At 40.8% G+C, this 23171-nt stretch overlaps 1 protein-coding gene and 1 long non-coding RNA gene across 3 annotated transcripts in view; both read left to right on the top strand.

Moving 5' to 3' along the window:
* LOC110522763 (cytosolic carboxypeptidase 6) overlaps positions 1-23171 on the top strand; it is a 472883-nt gene that overhangs the window by 233620 nt on the left and 216092 nt on the right. The window lies entirely within an intron of this gene.
* Positions 9114-10132, top strand: LOC149983954 (uncharacterized). Its single transcript, XR_016495533.1, has 2 exons — positions 9114-9357; positions 9844-10132. It is a non-coding gene; the product is annotated as an uncharacterized LOC149983954 (long non-coding RNA).

The following is a 23171-nucleotide window of genomic DNA, read 5'->3' as shown; positions in this document are numbered from 1 at the left end:
TATTTGCCTGTGGAGCCCAAGGGGCCCGTCCCAGCCCAGCTGTGAGGGAGGGAGGGAGGGAGATCATGCAGAACGGCTCAAACATTTAAATATTACCTTAATTAAAGAGAATCACAAGGCTGCTCATGACCACAGGTGATACACAGGTGATACAATATTTCACAGCGGCTCAGATGCGGTTCAGTACAATGATTCTCTACACTACACATTTCTTGTGTTGTCACATAAACTGAAATTAGACAAACTATTCAAATTTTTGCAATCAGGGAATGGTGGAGTGATTTCTGAATGTTCCACCTTCAATATACTGTATTTTGTTTTCCAGTTATTGTTTTCTGAAAGGACCAAGTACAAAGTGTGCTAGTTCTTAATGTATTAGACCCTAAGAATAATGAAATGTTTACTACCAGTCACATTAACACTTCATTAACATTTACCATCGATTGCTACTATAAAACAAACTATTCCAGCATACAACATCCCCACTGTGTATAGCACATTAATTTCCCAAAGACTAAACAGTAGCTAGCAGTCATAATTTGAGAAGACTGGGAAAATGGTGAGTGTCCCGTAGACCTCGATCTGCATAATTAGAACTTTGAAATACAATTAAGGAGGCGGAGAAGGAAACATATTCTATAATTTATTGAACAATGCAGCCCAATTCTCTCATGTTGATTCGGCACAGTAAATTAGTAACTGACATTGCCATGCAATCAGTCTGCTTTGCAGAGAGCTGGTTTGGGAACATGACCAGTGCTTCCCAAAATAGGCAAAGTCTGAATGTCAATACAAAACATCTAGTTTAGACACACACTAAATATGCGTTGCAGAGGTCAGGCTAGTATTCAGACTGATTTGTGATTTCTGTCCTTTGAATTGGAAATGATTATACCAGAGTTTCTTCCAGATTATTTAGTCAACAAGAACGATTTACCCCAGGTTCAATATAAAATGCTCAAACCCACAAAGATGGCAGTGTCCACTTAAAGCTGGAATCCAAACATCTGTTTGTGATATTCCGACAACAAAAACTTACTCACAACAACAAACCCTGTTTTCTCCCCTCAGACGTCATTGCACGTGCGATAGAACAGCAGAATATGTACTGCCATTTTTTTCCCCACACTGCTCAAAAACAATAATGAAGATGCTGGGGAGGACAGTGGCACTGTTTTTCCTAATGTGAATTCCATCTTTAAGTCAAATACCTATTGATCAAAATTCCTTGCATAGGTCAGCCAGTGTCAGTAGTGGAATAAAGCACCAAGCAGAATCTGCGATGGGCCATGAAATAATGTCCCTTAAAGATAAAAGAGAATTATCTAGCAGAATTGAATTCAAGTTTATTTTTTACTTTCTCTTTTTTGACCTTACATATTCCGCTGCTCTACTCCTCCTGCCATTTAGAAGACGGTTTTTATCTGATGTGTTTGCTAACAGACAGTCTCTGACTGGCTCCATTAAAGTGACTGGTGGTTCAATGAATTCTGGGTCCACTCAATCAAAGAGTTACAAATTAACCCATTAGAGGGAAGCAGGACCACTGGCGAGTGTGTTTGAGCAGGATCTGGAGGGTTTCTAGCCGCCAGTCCCTATCCTACTAATGGTGTTTCTAATGATGTGTCCCTCCCAGCCTGCACAGGCACAGTGTGCATTCCCATGCCTTCTGTAGCACATCCTCCTCCACTCCATGCTGGGCTCAAATCAGCCCCTTCACTGGCAGCCAGTCTGACCCACTCTGCAGGCCACAGCAACAGGGAGTTACACTGTTTACGGCCTGTGTAGTCTTCTTTGCATAAGAATGAATGGAAGATGCAGTACCACATTAGTCGAAAGCCAAAGTATTTCATGGCTACAGTGGTACCCCTGGCGTTTTTCCTGTTTTGTTGCCTTATAATCTGGAATTAAATTTTATTTATTTTTTTTGGGGGGGGGGGGGGGGGGTTGTATCATTTGATTTACACAATATGCCTACCACTTTGAAGATGCTAAATATTTTTTATTGTGAAACAAACTTGAAATAAGACAAAAAAAACAGGAAACTTGAGTGTGCATAACTATTCACCCCCCAAAGTCAATACTTTGTAGAGCCACCTTTTGCAGCAATTACAGCTGCAAGTATCTTAGGGTATGTCCCTATAAGCTTGGCACATCTAGCCACTGGGATTTTTGCCCATTCTTCAAGGCAAAACTGCTCCAGCTCTTTCAAGTTGTATGGGTTCTGCTGGTGTACAGCAATCTTTAAGTCATACCACAGATTCTCAATTGGATTGAGGTCTGGGCTTTGACTAGGCCATTCCAAGACATTTAAATGTTTCCCCTTAAGCCACTCAAGTGTTGCTTTATCAGTATGCTTAGGGTCATTGTCCTGCTGGAAGGTGAACCTCTGTCCCAGACTCAAATCTCTGGAAGACTGAAACAGGTTTCCTTCAAGGATTTCCCTGTATTGAGTGACATCCATCATTCCTTCAATTCTGACGTGTTTCCCTGTCCCTGCCCATGAAAAACATACCCACAGCATGATTCTGCCTCCACCATGCGTGAAGCATGGGATGATGTTCTCGGGCTGATGGGAAGTGTTGGGTTTGCGCCAGACATAGCGTTTTCCTTGATGGCCTAAAAGCTCAATTTTTGTCTTATTTGACCAGAGTACCTTCTTCCACATGTTTGGGGAGTCTCCCACATGCCTTTTGGCAAACACCAAACATATTTGCTTATTTTGTTCTTTAAGCAATGGCTTTTTTTCTGGCCACTCTTCCATAAAGCCCAGCTCTGTGGAGTGTACGGCTTAAAGTGGTCCTATGGACAGATACTCCAATCTCCGCTGTGGAGATTTGCAGCTCATTCAGGGTTATCTTTGGTCTCGTTGTTGCCTCTCTGATTAATGCCCTCCTTGCCTGGTCCGTGAGTTTTGGTGGGCGGCCCTTTCTTGGCAGGTTTGTTGTGGTGCTATATTCTTTCAATTTTTTAATAATGGATTTAATGGTGCTCCGTGGGATGTTCAAAGTTTTGGATATTTTTTTACAACCCAACCCTGATCTGTACTTCTCCACAACTTTGTCCCTGACCTGTTTGGAGTCTCCTTGGTCTTCATGGTGCCGCTTGCTTGGTGGTGTTGCAGACTCTGGGGCCTTTCAGAACAGGTGTATATATACTGAGATCATGTGACAGATCATGTGACACTTAGATTGCACACAGGTGGACTTTATTTAACTAATTATGTGCCTTCTGAAGGTAATTAGTTGCACCAGATATTATTTAGGGGCTTCATAGCAAAAGGGGTGAATAGATATGCACACACCACTTTTCTGTTTTGTATTTTGTATAATTTTTTTAAACAAGTTTTTTTTTTCACTTCACCAATTTGGATTATTTAGTGTATGTCCATTACATGAAATCCAAATAAAAATCAATTTAAATTACAAGTTGTAATGCAACAAAATAGGAAAAATGCCAAGGGGGATGAATACTTTTGCAAGGCACTGTATCATGGTGTCAGAGAAATGCAGTTCTGTGATCTGTGTTTTGGCCAGCCCTCTGTGGGTCCAATCCTACCAGGGTCTGGCTGTGACTATAATGAGAGGAGGGGTGGGAGGGGCCACAGCCAAGCAGTTGATTACTGTGGAGCGCTTGCCACTGAGGGGTTCAAGTCAAGTTCATTTGAGAGACTCCAACTCCTCCTGCTACTTGATGTGATGGGAAATCAAATCTTCACCTCTCCGTTGCTTGAGTAATGTTGGAGGTGTTGGTGCATCCCTCTCTCCCTCCCCACCCACAGAAACATTTATCACCAAATGGGCTTCTCGAGGAGGGTGGGGGGTTGTGGGATAGTGCTGAGCAAATCAACTGAAATTTCATACATATTTTCTTCCTTTTTTAACGAACTTACCGAAATCCATTTAGTTTTTTTTTTTTTGTGTGAACTCAATGTGCAGTTTCTGTAGAGATACATTAGATCAAGCCAGAACTATGTGATGTAGTAGGGAGTTGTAGTTTCCAACAGGTCAATATTCTACATAGTTTAGCGGCGAAAACGTGGTAATTAACTACAATGACCATAATCCATTGCACGCCCGCTTAAACTATCTGTCCGGGACATGGAGACTGAGAGAAGAGAGAACACGCGATTGAGAGGGATAGAACGCAGTTGCTTCACGAGCATGAAAATACATGATCTACAGTAAGTGATTGATGGTTGGTATTCAGCAGTATGCCTTATTTATTTTGAAGAACTACTAAAATAGTGATTTTGTCAGACAGCATAGGCAGCAGCTCTATAGAGAGGAGATGAATGAAATAATAAAGTCATCAAATAAAACAAATATTTTATTAAAGTAATGTGAATAAATTGATGGTTATTAAGTGATTAGTAGTAATGGGTAGTCACTACCATCAAGGGACTTTTATTAATGGTTTAATTCTGTGTTGTTACAGCATTCAACCCACATAATGTATAGTGCTTTTAATTAAATATATATATATAATTGAAACTGAAAACCGTGATTCTTCTTTTATAATCAAACCAAAACCGAACTGACCACGAAAAGCACTAATCACTGAGCACTAGTAGTGGGAGACTGTATGGTGGGACTCCTCACCATTAATTCTTGTGATCTGTGTTTTGGAGGCGGTGGCTTTATTTCTCTCTTGTTCTTTGTGTTTTTTAAAGATATGAATGGGAACAGAAGAAGTCATCAGAATCATTCTTTCTTCCTTTCTTCACAGACAGAGCATACTCCTTTTAGACAATCCATGTGGGACTGTTAATTGTATCTTTTAAGGAGGAGAAATTGGTGGAGAAAAAATACTTTTGGGCAGTTTCCGTTCAGCATAATTACAGGGAAATATGATATAATCAAATTAGACAGACACATCAGCACGATGATCAAGGAAATAAGATTAAATATCCCTCGTGTCATTGATAAAATGAGGCAGTCCTGTGGTGAATGGTAAAGTTCCATGTGTCTGATCAGTTGGTAAAGCTCCTCTCTGTTTGTTTTGATGTGCCAGGTCTCTCAGCGGTCAAACAGAATAGAATAGTTCCCTCGTGTAGCACATTAAGCAGACTCTCTGGCCCACTGATGCATGCTCTCTCCCTCACTGGACCTCCTGAAGGACGTGTGATGTCATAGCCTGAGGGTACCCACTTCCCCACAAACGTGTCTGACAGTTTTTTGCCTTTTAGAGAAGGGAGTGTCATTTGGGCAAAGGCCTGAGAATGAGCTGTTTAAGTTGAACTGGTTCTCATTTGTCAGGACCTGTCAGTGTTTTGGATGTCTATATCTCAGCCATGTCACCAGGGTGCACTGCTCTCAGGTATTTTTAGTTGTTACTCTGGAAAGGAAGGCTGTGGCTTTTCCCTGAGACAGTTTTCGGTAGGTGAGCTGGTCTTCACTCACAGTGGCACCTCACCAGTTTTAGGAGCCAGCTGAACAGCTGGGAGACAGAGATTGCCAGCTCATCAAGGCAGTTTATCACAATGCAAAAAAATAATAAGTGTGCCGTCAAACTTACAGAGCTCTTTACCTTAACAAGAAGTATGGAATCACACAATAAATCTGTCCGTTGGTCTTTATGTTGAAACATGTGATGGCATCCTTGAAGAAGAGGGTTTCATACTAGTAACTTATAAGAGTTGATTGTGTAACAGTGAATTATAGGATCTCTACGAATGACACACACACACTTTTCTAGCCAATATCAGCACCAGTAAATCCCCTAGTGTAAATGAAATATCAGCACCAGTAAATCCCCTAGTGTAAATGAAATATCAGCACCAGTAAATCCCCTAGTGTAAATGAAATATCAGCACCAGTAAATCCCCTAGTGTAAATGATGTCTACCAAGTAGGAAAACATTCAGCAATTTGCTCCTGGTTATTGTGTAGTAATCAAGTGATTTTCTTGGCTGAGGCTCAAATCAGTGTTTGGGCCATTAAAGGCTGATCATTTTGTTATTTTAGCATTACGCTGGGTGGAAACAGATCAGCAGTTACTACTTTACCACTGTAAAATCACTTTGACCTTCCACCCATTGCTTCACTGCTAATATAAATTAGCAACCTGCAGTAATCTGTAACAGGCCTCTCCTCCTGTTGGGATAATGTCTTCTCTGACACTTTTCCCATAAAATTTGGTTAGACAGCTTGCACGAACCCTTGGTGTTAGCTATTGTGCTAAATATGTTATATAACTCCTATAAACAAGCTAGGAAGTGTAAATGACTTTTAGAGTGCCTCTCAGCTCCCCTTCAGAACGGGCGGGAGGGGTGGGAAATGATTGTGTGAAAATATTCATTGGCAAGATTCCCTTGTGCAAGTTCCTTGTCTTCTCTTCGTGTGAAGGCAAACAAAATATCTGTTTTGGAAAGCCAAAGCAATTGCTTTCTGTGGACAAGCAGCTTTGTGACATTTGCATTTGTGTGCATGGCTGTTGTACCAGTGTGTAGCCCTGTCCTGATTCTATGGTCATTTAACTCTTATTCAGAAATAACACCACGAGTGTGCATTTTGTATGTTGTCCATGAGTATTGTCTTTTGATGTTTCTGTACTCACTCAATGAGGCATAGCTAATAGGGTACTGTATATCCAGAGATTCCTATGTAATAGTGTTGAATGATCATACATAGTAGTCATACGCAAGCAGCTCATAGAAAAGCAGCTCAGTTGGGTGTATAATACGGATAGTAAACAGTATTGGTTTAAAGCAGAATAAAGAGCCTGCAGCATTTTGCCTTCATATAAAATGGCCTTCATCGCTGTAATAAGGAGAGTGGAGCTACCTCATCAGATGAAGATAGAAATAAGTAGACATGTCTCCTGCATCTAATGAGATGTTAAAGCCACACATAAATATGTATATCACACTGATAGGAGATAAGATCGATTTTCTTTCTGTATGATGAAATTTCTTATAGGTCTCTAGATAACATTATCAGCGTCCTTAACTATTAACAAATGAGAGCGTTGATCCCGTACGATAAGCACCACATTCATTTGTTTAATTAAAACAGGTTGTCTCTTCGTGGTGAGGGGGCATTTAAAAAATGTTAGAATTAAAGCACGTAATTAAGTGGAGCCCAGATAAGGACCCCTGTGTGGTGGTTGCTTCTACTAGTGGGGAAGGGAAACTTCATTTATCCCCTGTGCAATCTCGCAAGGTCGTTCAGTTTATTAAAGTTAGCGGGGCGCCATCACGATAAAATATTTTATGTGCTTGTTGGAAGGGAGGGTTAGGGTGAGTCGGTGCCTAATGCTCACGGAGTCTATGGGATGGAAGTAATTAAGGCGGCTTGTTATCATGTCTTTGAGAACAGGAGAAGGACTTGTATAGCAACAAGCACCTTGACAAAGATATTTGTTTGGTCAATGGAGTGTAGCATTAATTATCACACTCTTTGATTATATGAGTCATCCGGGAATTAATGTCATTTGTCTTGCCTGGTTTTAACACGGGTGCCAGAGAGGGTAATATTTTGGTTGACTGAGCCATTTTTGTATGCCAGTGTCACAAGCAGTTGAATGGAAGCCCACTCTCTGTGGCCTCTACGACTATCAGGTCTCACAGGAAGGATTGCTTTCATGCATTCCAACTTGGAAGCTTTGTCTCCTTTACAAGATCATTTGTAGTCTTGTAATACCTCAATCTCACACAATTCAAAGAGTAATCCAGATATTCAACAAATGATCAGCTCTGCACTCTGTCAATATTGTCTATCCCGAAAAGACAACCAATGAGATCAATCCAAGGAGGAATGGCTTTCTAATACATTTCTTACAATCAATAAGAATCATGTCACAGGTGTGACTTTGTCTTGGTAGGTGGATTTAGAGGGAGGAACCATCAGAGGGGTTTAGAGGGAGCAACCATCAGGCTAAATATGATCAAGAGTTTGTTTGAAGAAATTGGAACCACATTCCATCATTTATCTCACAGGGTTACAGGGGTTATGTGTTCTTTCACAAAAATAATTGAGCTCAATTAAATGAAGAGGGGGGCTTCAAGACTTCTATGTAATCATACTGTTCTACTGTATTCTGTGAGTTTTTTCTAACTGGTTGAGCTTTTGCAATATGAAAAAGATGGTAATCGTTTTGTTAAGGATTATAATTACACAAACTGCAGAGAAGTATGTTTTGATCTTGTAGTGGATTTTTGAAGTGGTTGTTTGTTAAACAGTGAAAGTAGTGCAGGATTGAGAGTGACATTTTTTTGTTGTCATTTATGCTAATATTAGACTCCTGCTGTGTGAAATAGCAGACATTCCCATTAAGGAAACGGGTGAAGACTACAGGATATATATATTTTTTGCTGAGTTACAGATCACATAAGGAAATCAGTCAATTGAAATAAATGAATTAGGCCCTAATCTATGGAGTTCAAATGACTGGGCAGGGGTGCAGCCATGGCTGGACCTGGCTCCCACTTTGGTTACATAAATCATCAGATGAGCACCTGGAGCTATATTACAAAGGTCACTTCAAACGTGACATCAAATGGAGCTGGGGGGGCTCCTTCTGGCTGTAGAAGGCACATCTAAGGCCAGTGGTAGCTAGTAGGGAGTCAGAGCTGGAGCACATCGTCATTTGGCAAAGTTATATGACTTGGGAGAAGAGCCCAGTGCGATCCGCTAGGAGCAGAACACAAGTATACTCAAAGATGGTGGATTATAAAGATTGCGCAAAAGGGCCTTTTACCATTGAACAAAATGGTTGACTTAAAGGGAAACTTCACCACCAGACACTATTTGGGGTATTTTCCAGTCTCCCTATATTTTTCTGATTGATGAGAGGGTGTTTCAGACATAATTATGCACTATAGCTGTATCTTTTACATTTTCGAGCCGGGAGAGTTCAACCAATGACATCATTGGTTGATTGAGCCTGCTGTCTGATCTAAAAATGAACGGAGTCATGTTTTGTAGCTATTATTGTGGCATTTGAGTTTCGCTGATTGAACGATCATGCTAGCAGTGAGTAGATATGGTTGTCCTTGTTCAATAAACATTGGACTTGTCTCAAGATATCTAGGTTGACTAATTTTTCCTTGCTTTGTAAAGGCTACTTCCTTCTTCCCACCCTTGAAGGCTGGCTTTTCAAAATGGGGGTGGTACTAGTTTACAGGTTTGCAGGAGCTATGTTACCATGCACTGTCTATCTGAAATTGCTAAATAATTAGCTACAATGGCTGCTTCTGATGATTCCTCTTTCCAAGAAGAGCTGGACGACTAAACATTTTATATGTTCTTTTACATAGGAACATACAGTCCTATTTATTTGAGCTGGAATACACTGGAGTTGAGACAGCGAGAAAAATAATTGCGAGACCAGCAAGCAGAGGTGGCAGCCTAGACAAGTAAGTTGTTTTGCTGTTGGTCGCTAGCTAGCAATATAAGTTCTCTTTTAACACTAGGCACTGTTGTTCAGTGCAGTACAATTTGGTGATCAATTTAGCGGGGTTTGCTAGGACCATTACAAGCCAAGCTAGCCAAGTTTAGCTAGCTACTGTATCTAGCTAGCAAGCTGTGTTTGCTATACCTAAAATGTACTGTAGTCTAACGTTATAACTAACTCGATAAATAGCTTAGCTAGCCTCAGTGCCTCTCATTTGGAGCAAAACTGGATAATTGTTTTGATGATGATGGAGGAGAGTAAAGGAATGACTTTGTCTTGATGACTCATAGAAGTCTTGGAGTAATTATACCTGTGTAATGTAGCTAGCTAGCTAATGTATGTTTGTGAGATGTCTCATATTCTACACCATGTTGCTATAGTAGGAATACAGACAATACACAATGATTGCCCATGAATGTATAATATAATTTTCATATTTCTCTGACAGACAGTGCCACTTGGATACAAAGAAGTGGATGACTCTCAAGAGGAGATGTGAAAAGGTCCCATAACAAAAATCTCCCCTTGTATCAAAGTGACTCCGAACATCTCACTTCACCAACCAAACACACCCAATGCAAGTTTTCCCTTTGTAGAACTGTAGTATTTATTCTAAGCATTAGTATTATATTTGTATTATGCTGTATATATGTCATACATTGCCATAACTGTTTCTGCATACTGCTGTGTAAACTCACCTCAGTATCCAAAACAAATAAACTTTGTCTTGTATACAAGCAATGTCTACTTATTTGCTATATTGAGACGGATCTACTATTTTATTAAAACATGTTTACTTGCCAACAAATTAAAGTTTAAAACTCTGTGCATCATTTGTTTTAGCAGTAAGACTGAAGCTAGTTTATCCAAATACATTTCATGTATCACAATGAATTGATCAAGAAGTTGAAGTCAAAACTTTATTGGTTTCTGATGCAGCTGGAATAATTTAGTCACTTGTCGGTACACTTGTAAAAAAGATGATATAATGAACAAAAATATAAATATAACATGTAAAGTGTTGGTCCCATGTTTCATGAACTGAAATAAAAAAAATCCAGAAATGTTCCATGTGCACAAAAAACATATTTGTCACTCGTTTCAGGAAACTGGGCATAGGAAACTAGAAATATCACTAATTCACAGGAGCGCCATTTGAACATAAACTTTTTTTAATCTCAAAATGTCTTCTGGAACATGTGAACTTTCATGTGCCTTAACTTCTTCGATATAGGGGGCGCTCTTTTAATTTTTGGATAAAAAAACGTTCCCGTTTTAAACAAGATATTTTGTCACGAAAAGATGCTTGACTATGCATATAATTGACAGCTTTGGAAAGAAAACACTCTGACGTTTCCAAATCTGCAAAGATATCTGTGAGTGCCACAGAACTTATGCTACAGGCGAAACCAAGATGAAATTTCAAACAGGAAATGCCCCAGATTTTGAAGGCGCTGTGTTCCAATGTCTCCTTATATGGCTGTGAATGCGCCAGTAGGTACCAAAACATTCAAGGGCCATTTTCTCAAAGGTGAGTTTACAAGTTTATCAACTTTCAAAACAGAATTACTTTCCCATTGTTCCTCAACTGTAGTGTATGATATACCTTTTTCTAGCTCTGAGTCTCTACTTTTATCCAATGTAAATATCCCAATTTCAAATGTTGCTACATAAGACTAAATCGAGCTGGTCAGTCACATTCCTCAATGTTTTATTTTTTATATTTTTTTATTTTTTATTTTACCCCTTTTTCTCCCCAATTTCGTGGTATCCAATTGTTGTAGTAGCTACTATCTTGTCTCATTGCTACAACTCCCGTACGGGCTCGGGAGAGACGAAGGCTGAATGTCATGCGTCCTCCGATACACCGATATATGCTGAACAAAAATATAAACGCAACATTCAACAATTTCAACGATTTTACTGAGTTACAGTTCATATCAGTAAATCAGTCAATTGAATCTATGGATGTCATATGACTGGGAAGGGGCGCAGCCATGAGTGGGCCTGGAAGGGCATAGGCCCACCCACTTGGGAGCCAGGCTGCGCCCCTTCCCAGTCATGTGACATCCATAGATTCAATTGACTGATTTACTGATATGAACTGTAACTCAGTAAAATCGTTGAAATTGTTGAATGTTGTGTTTATATTTTTGTTCAGCATATAAAACACCATTATATACATATCAATATTATACTACAACATCATTCAAACTGAATATGGATGTTGTGTTGGTTGAATGTTCCAGACAGGTTCCTGAATTTTCTTCAGCTGGTGAACCTCTTCTCATGTTAGGTAATGGCAGCTGGTTTAGCAGGCTTCGGCGCTGTGGCTATGTTGGCAGGGATGTTGGGTTTGGGGGGCTGTGACTCTGGCTCCTTGTAGACAACCAGTCTGTTCCTTATCGCACTCCACAGCCAGGTGGGCAAGCCTTTCATACACAAATGTTCACCACCCACTTCTTCGACCTCCTGCAGATTTGTTTGTACTGGAAGTCTCCTATAAAGACATGAAGATTGATCATGATGTACACTCAGAGTCAATAATGGGGCATTAATGGGCTGTTAGCAAAGATGTGAAAAGTTTGAGGGGGGCTTGACTTATAGACAGTTTAGTCGTGTACTGTTGTGTATGAGCAGCTACAGTTGTACTGTTGAGTAGACAAGCATTGCCCACAATAGAGTTAATAGGCTAGAAAAGTTTACTAACAGCCCTTCTCCACATGCCAAAGAACTGACTGCAAGGGTATGACAAGTTTGAGGAGCACTTGTCTTGAAGACAGCTTAGTGTATTGGTGATTGCATACTATTGATCATGCATACTAACCTTCACACAATACTCACCCCCAACAGACACCAATAGGTTACCCACACCATCCTCTCCTTACTAATACCTCCTTTTCTCAGAAAGTATTAAACTGTCAAGAGGAGTGAAACAGGGTTGTCCACTAACTGCATATCTATTTATTATGGCCATTCAAATGCTATTAACATTTGATCCAACAATAATATTTAGGGGCTAGAAATCCGGGGTTTAAAAACAAAGGTGTCATTGTACACTAAATCCTCAATTTGAATCCCTGCACAGCCTCATAGAGAATATAGATCATTTCTAACCTCTCTGAATTACAACCAAACTATGTTAAGTGTTAGGTATTACGTATGGGATTGCTGAAAAATACAACTTTTACATTTCCATGTAGTTTACCAATAAAATGGTCTGACAGTGAAGTGGACATACTCGGTATTCATATCCCGAAAGAATATCTCACTACAATACAGTTTAATATAAAGTTAGATCAGATCTTGCTACCATGGAAAAGTATATAAAATTTTATTGGTCACATACACATGGTAAGCAGATGTTAATGTGAGTGTAGCGAATTGCTTGTGCTTCTAGTTTCGACAGTGCAGTAATATCTAATAAGTAATCTAACAATTTCACAACAACTACCTAATACACACAAATCTAAAGGGATGGAATAAGAATATGTACATATAAATATATGGATGAGCGATGACCGAGCAGCATAGGCAAGATGCAATAGATGGTATAAAATACAGTATATACTGTGCATATGAGATGAGTATGTAAGATATGTAAACATTATTAAAGTGACATTATTAAAGTGACAAGTGATCCATTTATTAAAATGACCAATTATTTTGAGTCTGTATTTAGGCACCAGCCTCTCTGTGTTAATGATGGCTGTTTTAAAAGTCTGATGGCCTTGATATAGAAGCTGTTTTTCAGTCTCTCAGTCCCAACATTGATGCACCTGTATTGACCTCGCCTTCTGGATGGTAGTGCGGTGAACAGGCAGTGGCTCGGGTGGTTGTTGCCCTTGATGATTTTTTTGGCCTTGCTGTGACATCGGGTGCTGTAGGTGTCGTGGAGGGCAGGTAGTTTGCCCCCGGTGATGTGTTGTTCAGACCACACCACCATCTGGAGAGCCTTGTGGTTGTGGGCGGTGCAGTTACCGTACCAGCCAGTGATACAGCCCGACAGGATGCTCTCAATTGTGCATCTGTAAAGGTTTTTGAGGGTTTTAGGTGACAAGCCACATTTCTTCGGCCTCCTAAGGTTGAAGAGGCACTGTTGCACCTTCTTCACCACACAGCCTGTGTGGGGGGACCATTTCAGTTTGTCTGTGATGTGTACGCTGAGGAACTTAAAACTTTCCAACTTCTCCACTGCTGTACCGTCAAAGTGGATAGGGGGGGTGCTCCCTCTGCTGTTTCCTGAAGTCCACGATAATCTCTTTTGTTTTGTTGACTTTGAGTGAGAAGTGGTTTTCCTGACACCACACTCTGAGTGTCCTCACCTCCTCCCTGTAGGCTGTCTCGTCGTTGTTGGTAATCAAGCCCAACACTGTTGTGTTGTCTGCAAACTTGATGATTGAGTTGGAGACGTGCACAGGGCAGGGTTGAGACCCAGGGCCTCAAGCGTAGTGATGAGTTTGGAGGGTACTATGGCGTTGAATGCTGTGCTGTAGTCAATGAACGGCATTCTTACATAGGTATTCCTCTTGTCCAGATGGGATAGGGCAGTGTGCAGTGTGATGGTTATTGCATTGTCTGTGAACCTACTGGGGCAGAATGAAAATTGAAATGGGTCAGGGTGGCAGGTAAGGTGGAGGTGATATGATCCTTGACTATTCTCTCAAAGCACTTCATGATGACAGAAGTGAGTGCTACGGGCGATAGTAATTTAGTTCAGTTATCTTTGCCTTATTGGGTAAAGGGACAATGGTGGCCATATTGAAGCATGTGGGGACAGCAGACTGGAATAGGGAGAGATTGAATATGTCCGTAAACACACCAGACATGCTCTGAGGACACGGCTAGGCTTGCTGTCTGGGCCGGCAGCCTTGCGAGGGTTGACACGTTTAAATGTCTTCCTCACGTCGGCCGAGGGGAGAAGAGGGGGGGCCCGTAGTCCTTGGTAGTGGGCCGCATCGGTGGCACTGTATTATGCTCAAAGCAGGCAAAGAAGGTGTTTAGTTTATCTGGAACCTTGATGTCAGAGTCCGTTACGTGGCTGGTTTTCTTTTTGTAGTCCGTAATTGCCTGTAGACCCTGCCACATACATCTTATGTCTGAGCCATTGAATTGCGACTCCACTTTGTCCCTAAACCGACATTTCGCTTGTTTGATTGCCTTGCGGAGGGAATAACTACACTGTTTATATTCGGCCATATTCCCAGTTATCTTTCCATGGTTAAATGCGGTCGTTCGCACTTTCAGTTTTGCGCGCATGCCGCCATTTATCCAAGGTTTCTGGTTAGGGTAGATTTTAATAGTCACAGTGGGTCAACATGTCCAATGCACTTCCTTTAACATTTCCCAGTCCACGTGATCAAAACAATCTTGAAGTGTGTATTCCGATTGGTCAGACCAGCGTTGAATAGTTCTTGTCACGGGCACATCCTGTTCGAATTTCTGCCTATAGGACGGTAGTAGCAAAATGGAGTTGTGGATGGATTTACCGAAGGGAGGGCTGGGGAGAGCCTTAAATGTGTCGTAGAAGTTAGAGTAGCAGTGATCCAGTGTATTTCCCGCACGAGTGCTACAGTCAATATGCTGGTAGAATTTAGGTAGCTTGTTCTCAAATTTGCTTTGTTAAAATCCCCAGCTACAATAAGTGCAGCCTCAGGATATATGGTTTCCAGTTTGCATAGAGTCCACGGAAGTTCCTTGAGGGCCGTATCGGCTTGAGGGGGGATATAAACGGCTGTGACAATCACCAACGATAATTTACTTGGGAGATAATATGGTCTGCATTTGATTCTAAGGAATTCTAGGTCAGGTGAACAAAATAACTTGAGTTCCTGTATGTTATGATTACACCATGAGTTGTTAATCATTAAGCATACACCCCCGCCCTTCTTCTTCCCAGAGAGATGTTCATTTCTGTTGGCATGACGCATGAAGAATCCCGGGGGCTGTACCGACTCCGACAACATATCCCGAGAGAGCCATGTTGCCATGAAACAGAGAGTGTTATAATCTCTGATATCTTGCTGGAAATCAACCCTTGCCCTAATTTCGTCTACCTTGTTGTCTAGAGACTGGACATTAGCGAGTAATATACTCAGAAGTGGTGGGTGGTGTGCACGCCTTCTAAGTCTGACCAGGAGGCCTCTCCATCTACCTCTTCTGCGGCAACGTTGTTTTGGGTCGGCCTCTGAGATTAGATCCCATGTCCTAGGTGGTGGTGCGAACAAAGGATCCGCTTCGGGAAAGTCGTATTCCTGGTCGTAATGTTGGTAAATTGACGTCGCTCTGATATCCAATAGTTATTTCCGGCTGTATGTAATAACACTTATGATTTTCTGGACTAACAATGTAAGAAATAATACATAAAAAATATATATACTGCATAGTTTCCTAAGGTCTAGAAGCGAGGCGATCTCTGTCGGCGCCATCTTGCTGTCTATTTGGGGAAAAATCACCCAAATTAATTCTTCAGTCATATCCGGGTTTACCTATTTACTTATGGCCCTGCCTACACGGAACAACTTGTTTTTTAAATTATATGAGCAAAAAATATTCCACTTTAATTGGAACAGCAAGCCAGACAAAATTAAACGGGCCTATTTCTATAATGAATATGAATTCAGAGGGCTGAAATTATTCAATATTAAAGCATTGACCTTCTCCGTAAAGGCTTCAGTCATACAAAAGTTGTACTTTTGGTTTTCCAGCAGATTATTAAGAATGTTTTTAACACTCGCAGATATAACCTCTCACTTTCGGTTATTTTAAAACAAGCCATAGAAAGCTATTTTTGTCTTATCCACCAGAAAAGACAGAACAAATATTAAAACAAATATGATGGTGAATCTAAAATATACTAATTGATTAAAAAAACATTATTTTCGTTGAATTTAAAAAAAAAAAGTTTTAAATTAAATTATATTATAAATAGGACTGGTGGAGTTGTGTCACACAGGCAGCTAACAAAAATAGATGGAAATGTCTGCTCTGTCCAAAATTTCAACCAGCTGATTGCAACATTACCGCAAAAACAGAAGCAGCAAGTGGAAGGGGAGAAGGTAAGGAACTTGTTTGTCGGCCATACATTAAAGGCCAAAATTGGTCAAATAATTTTTTTATAAATAAAAAAGTATACCAGTTTCATGTAAGGACCAAATAATTCACAGCTGTGCCATACAGATTACAAAACAACACCGGATTCGAAACTTTTAGTTTTTCAGTTGAAATAGTTATACAAAATTCTTGCAAACCCTAATAGAATGTTATGTATATTGGGGATACAACTATCCTAGCTCTGCAGATTTTGCTGCAACGAGACAGAATCATTAGATCACTTGTTATGGTACTGCCCATGCTGTATGTGACTTGTTTTTGGTCGCAGGTTCAGGAATGGCTGAAGAATTGCAACATTTACCTGGAGCTAACTGTGCAGATCACTGCTGAGTGACTTGAAAACCAGAGTCAATCGATCAATAATGCAATAATACTTTAATTTACAATCTGTTTAAACTATGAGAACATTAAGGTTCTGAACTTTTGTGAAGCGCATATCAAAACTGAATGGTTTTCAGAGATTTATGGGAGGTGTTGAGAGTAGCTGAAGGGTGGGACTAAAAACAAAACAAATAACAACAAATAAAAAAGATAACTCAAGTATAATACCTTGTTCATAAAATGTATATGGTATGCATATGCTGTAAGTAGAAGCCTAAGTATTGTTGTCCATTAGTTTACTCCAATTAGGGGTGGTAGGGTTTGGGTAAAATTATGAAATATTTGGGGGATTGGAAATGATGCAGACAATTACTTTGATATAATCCACAATATATCTGCAATATTAAAGCTGATCTACCCCCTAAAATAAAATCAATAAAAATGCATGAGCAATCAACTAAGCCTCCAAAATACAGAGAAAACTACAGTAAAGTTGTAGCCTACAAGATACGGACCATGTTTATGCCTAGCTCCAGTATATTTATTTGCTCATCATGGAGTCATGGAAAGATTTTGTAGATTATGGTGATATTTAAAAGGTGATTTACACTAGTTCCTGGTCCTGAGCTTGATGTTGATGCCTCTGCAGATATTGATGGGATCGGACACTAAAATGTCAACAGAAATGTAACCTAACTAAGCTTAGCTTGCAATGTTACAAATCAAATCACCAGATAGCAGCTGGCTAATGATTTGCTTTAGAATGTCTAGCCAGCGTATTATGAAAGCTAGCTAGCTAGATTTTGGTTTAGCTCACTAGTTAGTTAGGTAACGTAAGCTGCCTTACCTCAGCTTGTCCTTTTTTCTGCTGCGCTGATGTTGGCTGTTTGGATGCCTTCCTCTTTGAAGTGAAGGGGAAAATTGATGCAATAGCATCACTTTTCAACGTTCAACGACATGGCAACCCCAGTTGAGTTTTCAGTTCTGTTTCCAAATCTTCTGGCTGAAAGTGCTGACTACAAACACAGACTTTTTGATATTTTTTACATCAACTGGGCAGTCCTCCAATATCTTGAAATTGCTTTGAATTCTGGATTGTGTGGTTTGCTTACAACCGGGATGTGTAGCTGGTCCGTTTCTGCTGGTGAGATGCAGAAACACTCATATTTGCATGTAGTGAGGAAATTCTAAATTGTTATGACACATGATATGTTATATTATGTTATATTAATAACATATTAATGGACATACAGTATATAGTGAAATAGAGCAGCAGTGAAATTTCCCTTTAAGTGGAGTTCTCCCATAGGCACCAATGTGATCATCTACTTAGTTCTCCCCGTACTACTCGCTATGCACTGAACAGAAAAAAATGACCCTACGAAATGTCTCACTTTCTCTATCGTCTCTGGTACACTTTCCGCTTTTACCGGTCCAGTACAGTAGTAAATCCCCATTGGGATGGGAGCCAAGCCTAAATGTATGAATTACAGTCAGAGGTTCCTGTGGTACCAATGAAGAGGTCAGTAGTCTCTCTAGGGCAGGGGTAGGCAACTAGATTCAGCTGTGGGACGATTTTTGTTAGAGTTTATGAGGCCGGAACATAATTATAAATATAGCTGTGAGCAGCAATGAACGGGGTTCAAAGGATGACAGAAAGGAAACAAGATCAGTTGGATAACAAAGCAAGCACTCTATCATATAGGAACTATATTCCTTTATGTGCAATCAGTGAAAGCATTACCATCTCTCAATACCACAAGGATGACACAATTGAAGTTTAGTCTGGTTTGTGTAAATTATTTAAATCTCACTTGGTACACTCCACATTAGCGTTCCAAAATATTTAAACTCTCACAGCTGTAATACGCTGACTGCACTAGCAGCAGGACTTCCGGTTTGAAATTATCCTGAATAAAATAAACACGTTTCACTATGCTCAGACCACATGATAGGGCAACAATATGTGATTATACAGATATACTAATCACAATATTTCACATTGTTTGTCTGCATAATTTAAATTGAATCTATAGTGTGATCAACTGGTCTTGTGCAGCCATCTAAGTTTTCAGTGACTTTATTCACACAGTTGCTAAGGACATATACTGTACATAAGGTTTACATACCCAACTTCGTGGTGCCATGTATATCAGTTCAATTCTTCCGCCCTGGTGTGATATAATGCCATCTAGTGGTGTAGCATGGCCATCTTTCAATGCAGTAACTAATCCTTATCAAATTCTTTAGAGGCTATTCCAAATATGGAGTCAATATCACAAGATTTTGTGTTTTTCTCATTTGAATGTATGCTAATGTATATCTACATAACAATAATTTCATACCTTCATTATGTGGGAATACTTGGGAACAGTTTTCCTAAAGTAAACACATTTTTAGCTGAATTCCAGGTGATTTTACAGTCTTTTTTTTTAACCCAAATCACTTGTTGGCCGGCTCTGGCCCGCGGGCCGCATGTTGCTGACCTCTGCTCTAGGGCCTGTGGGGCTGTGTGTATGTGTCTCTGTAGAGCCATGATGCTGTGGACCCAGAGCACGTCTGCCTTCACCAGGGTTGCCCGGGGTTGCTAACAGACACCTGGTTGCACTCCATGGTTCAACAGTACGGTCCCAAGGCCGAGGAAACAAACATCCTGATTTTCCTATTTCATTGCGTGTCAGTATGAAGAAGAAGGGCGACAGGTGTAATGCATAAAACGGCCCCGCGGCTCCATCAGCCCTCTGACAGCTTTATGGGGAGAGGTGTTTCAATCACGCAACAGCGTCAGCGCACATCAATCTCCACACCACTGCACAGCACAGGCAGCCCACCACATGGCGTATCTACCCCGGCACAGGCGTAGGAGGGGGGAGCAGAGAGAGAGAGAGAGAAAGAGGGGACGATACCTGACAAACACAGAAGGAAGATTTCTTACATACCAGCAGGACTTCAGGGAACTCACACTAGTACAACAAGTTTGAGGACAGAAATGCACATGCAGTCTTTGTACCTTAGTTAGGTAGTAGATACTTTGGCTGGAGCCAAACACTGTGAGCAGCTATTTCAGGCAGAGTGAACAGCAGCAATACCGTATCTCTCTAAGGTACCAGCTGTAATGAATATGGGTGAGGACTGCCTGTGGAGGACATGCCTAAATGACCTCCATTTAGTGAATTCAACAAAACACAGGGTTCGGGTTTGCGTATGTCTGTGTGTGTGTGTGTATTGTGGGGGGTTAAATGAATGTCACTGAGCACACACAGAACGTCATAAGCAGACAATGAAAAATGACTGGCGAAACTCTCCTGCAATTTCACAGTGGGAGTACAAGCAGGAGAGCGTTGGGCGATAATCACTGGGCTGGCACTGGTGGACTGCTAATTCATCCAGGCCTGGACTCAGCTGGGCCTGTTGTCCACTCTCCCAGCTCAGGTGCAGGTTATTGCCTTTCTCTGTGTAATTCTGAGTGGGGTTGACTAGGGCACCTGCTATACTGGACGATTGCTCTCAGCTTGCTCTGAAGCTCACTCAAACATAAGCCCAGTGATTTCACCATCGGGGGTGTATTGTAAGGCAGATGTGACTGAGGGTGATTTGCTATGATTTGGCCATATGCGGCCCATCCCCCTGGTCACACACTATCTCTGCCTGGTCTTCTCCAAGTGGAGTTAACCCGTAATGCCCCAAAGGACACCACAACTGTAACGAAGGTTGATTTAAAGGAGGAATCTAATCTAATATCATCTTGATGTCAAAACATTTTATTTTACTTGGTTGCTTTTTGTAAGCTGTCTTTTTTTTATGCATTTGTATTTTCCTTTGTAAATTCCCTCAGCCTTGACCTCTGTGTTGTTTTTATTAACCACAGGCTGGCCCATTCCAGTTTAGTAGTGTGTTAAAGAGATTTATGCCGTATAACAGTGTTGGTAGAAGGGATGCCATCATGGCAACAGTAATCTGCAGTCCAGCTCGCTGCTAGCTCACTAAATCCCACTCCACCTCCAACAGAAAAATAAACAAGTAATATTTTCATTAATCCTCACCCACCTTCAAAATGATAACCATGTTGCTTCACTGAACATTGATGTGGATCGTCCATTATTCATAGTGGAGGTCCTGTTCTTTTGTTCTGGAGAGGAAATGAAAGATGGGTGACAAGGGGTAGAACTGTCGGGAGGAGGACAACGTGCATGTTGAGGATGTCGACGCCTTCCACGACGCTGCTAGGCATCACTCTTTATCTCCACTCTGGCCAACTGCTTATTTCCTGCTGTGGGATATTTGATTCGGTGCAGGGCGACAGCATGCCAATCTGCTGTGAAAGGGATGGATCTGTGTGTACGTTTCACAGCACCAAGGTGTAAAATGCCATTTGTCTTTTCATTACATGAGACTGTTGTTGAACCATGTCTGAGAAAATTGTGGTTATGCACTCAACAGGAGAGTGAAAATTGGCATTATGCATAATGGGAAAATTGAAAATTGCCTAGTGTTTTTGTTATGCTTTTTGTGTCGTCTCCTCATTTACATATTGCTCGTATGAGAAAATGTTTTTGACATCACTGAAAGAGATGGCTCTGTGGGTGGCAGGTAGCCTAGAGATTAGAGCACTGGGCCAGTAACTGAAAGCATGCTAGTTCGAATCCCCAATCTGACAAGGTGAAAGATCTGTCGATCTGCCATTGAGCAAGGTGCTTAACCATAATTGCTGCTAGCAATGACTAATCCTTGGTTATTACCTCACTCTCGAGGGGAGTTGGGATATGCAAAAAATACACTTCTATTTCACACCTTGCAAATGTGCAGGTTACCCACTTGTACATGCAGTGAAACAGGACAAAAATAAGCATCCTCTATTTGATGTAGTAGGTGTAACCACGCTATGGCCAAATTTGAATATTTTGTAATGGGGTGCATAGAGGAAAAGGTCATTGTGTTTCTTTTTTTCCCATAGCCCTGTTTCTTAATTAAGACAAATCGTGAAAGCCTTACATATTGATTATATTTCTCTCAAGGACACACTTTGAACTATGGTTAGTGGAGGAGATAATGGTTGTTTGTATGAAGCAGGTTTGATGATAGTTTATTAGGGCCAGCAAATGGTTTCCAGCAGCATCTCCATGGTGAGTGATGGTGAGTGATGAGTGGAGGATGAGAAAGGAGTGGTTGGGGGGAGTCTGACAGGACTGAGATGGGAGTCTTCCCATGTGTTATTATGATGAGGTGAATTGTTCTAATGATGTTAGATGACATGGAATGCATACCATCAATCAGACATCCTGCCAGTCTTCATGCGAATGGAAACAAGCCATAAGGTGTTGAGGGATACGTACAGTACCAGTACGTTTTAAATATGTAGTTTAGGGGTTTGCTGTGAAATTATGTTATTTTGGCAAGACAACATGCAAAAACAATATTCTTGTCACAATGTTAGAGGTCTTAATGGGTTCCTGTGTTATTAGTGTACACACACACACACACACACACACACACACACACACGCACACACACATACACACACAGTCTTGTACAACTAACCTTGTGGGACACAAAATTCAGTCTTATTCAAAATCCAATTTTTCCTAACCCTAAACCTAACTCTAACCTTAACCTTAACCCCAAAATGTAACCTTAACCCTAAAACTAATCCTAGCTCATAACCCTAAAACTAACCATTAGCTCCTAATCCTAAAACTAACCCTAGCTCCCAAGCCTAACCCTAAACCTAATTCCAACCCTAACACTAATTATAACCTTAACCGTAAACCCCCTAGAAATAGCATTTGACCTTGTGGGGACTTCTGGTCCTCACAAGTATAGTTAAACATGTCCACGCACGCGCGCACACACACACACACACACACACACACACACACACACACACACACACACACACACACACACACACACACACACACACACACAGCAAGAGGTAAATGAAAATGTATTTGCATATGAAAATGCATGGATATGTGTAAATTACATTCTGGGAGCTCCAGCACGTTGAATGATTTACCTTTGTGGCGTAATGGAGCAATTTCTTTCTTTCTCTCTTTTTTCCGCTTTTCAATCTGCAGTAAAATTCTCGCTTAGCTCTACGACAAGTCATCTGTCACTCTGGTGGATTAGACTCTGGTGACAAAGTGGCCCCAAGACTTGCGACGCTATCACCCATCAGGGATAGTAAAGAGCAAGTAAATACCCGCTGCTTTATAGAAGGAAATAAATATAGTTCTGCTTAGAGCAAGGCAATGCTGCATAGTCATGCAGTTGATTAGTTGGTGATCTGGGATAGTGTGTTGTATACAGATGAAGGATCTTCATTTGAGCCATTTTGCTACA

This window comes from Oncorhynchus mykiss, chromosome 4, assembly GCF_057628025.1.
Source record: "Oncorhynchus mykiss isolate SJ-2025 chromosome 4, ASM5762802v1, whole genome shotgun sequence".
Lineage (NCBI taxonomy): Eukaryota > Metazoa > Chordata > Actinopteri > Salmoniformes > Salmonidae > Oncorhynchus > Oncorhynchus mykiss.
Note: the sequence above shows the minus strand (reverse complement) of the source record. Positions and strands in the feature narration are given on the sequence as shown.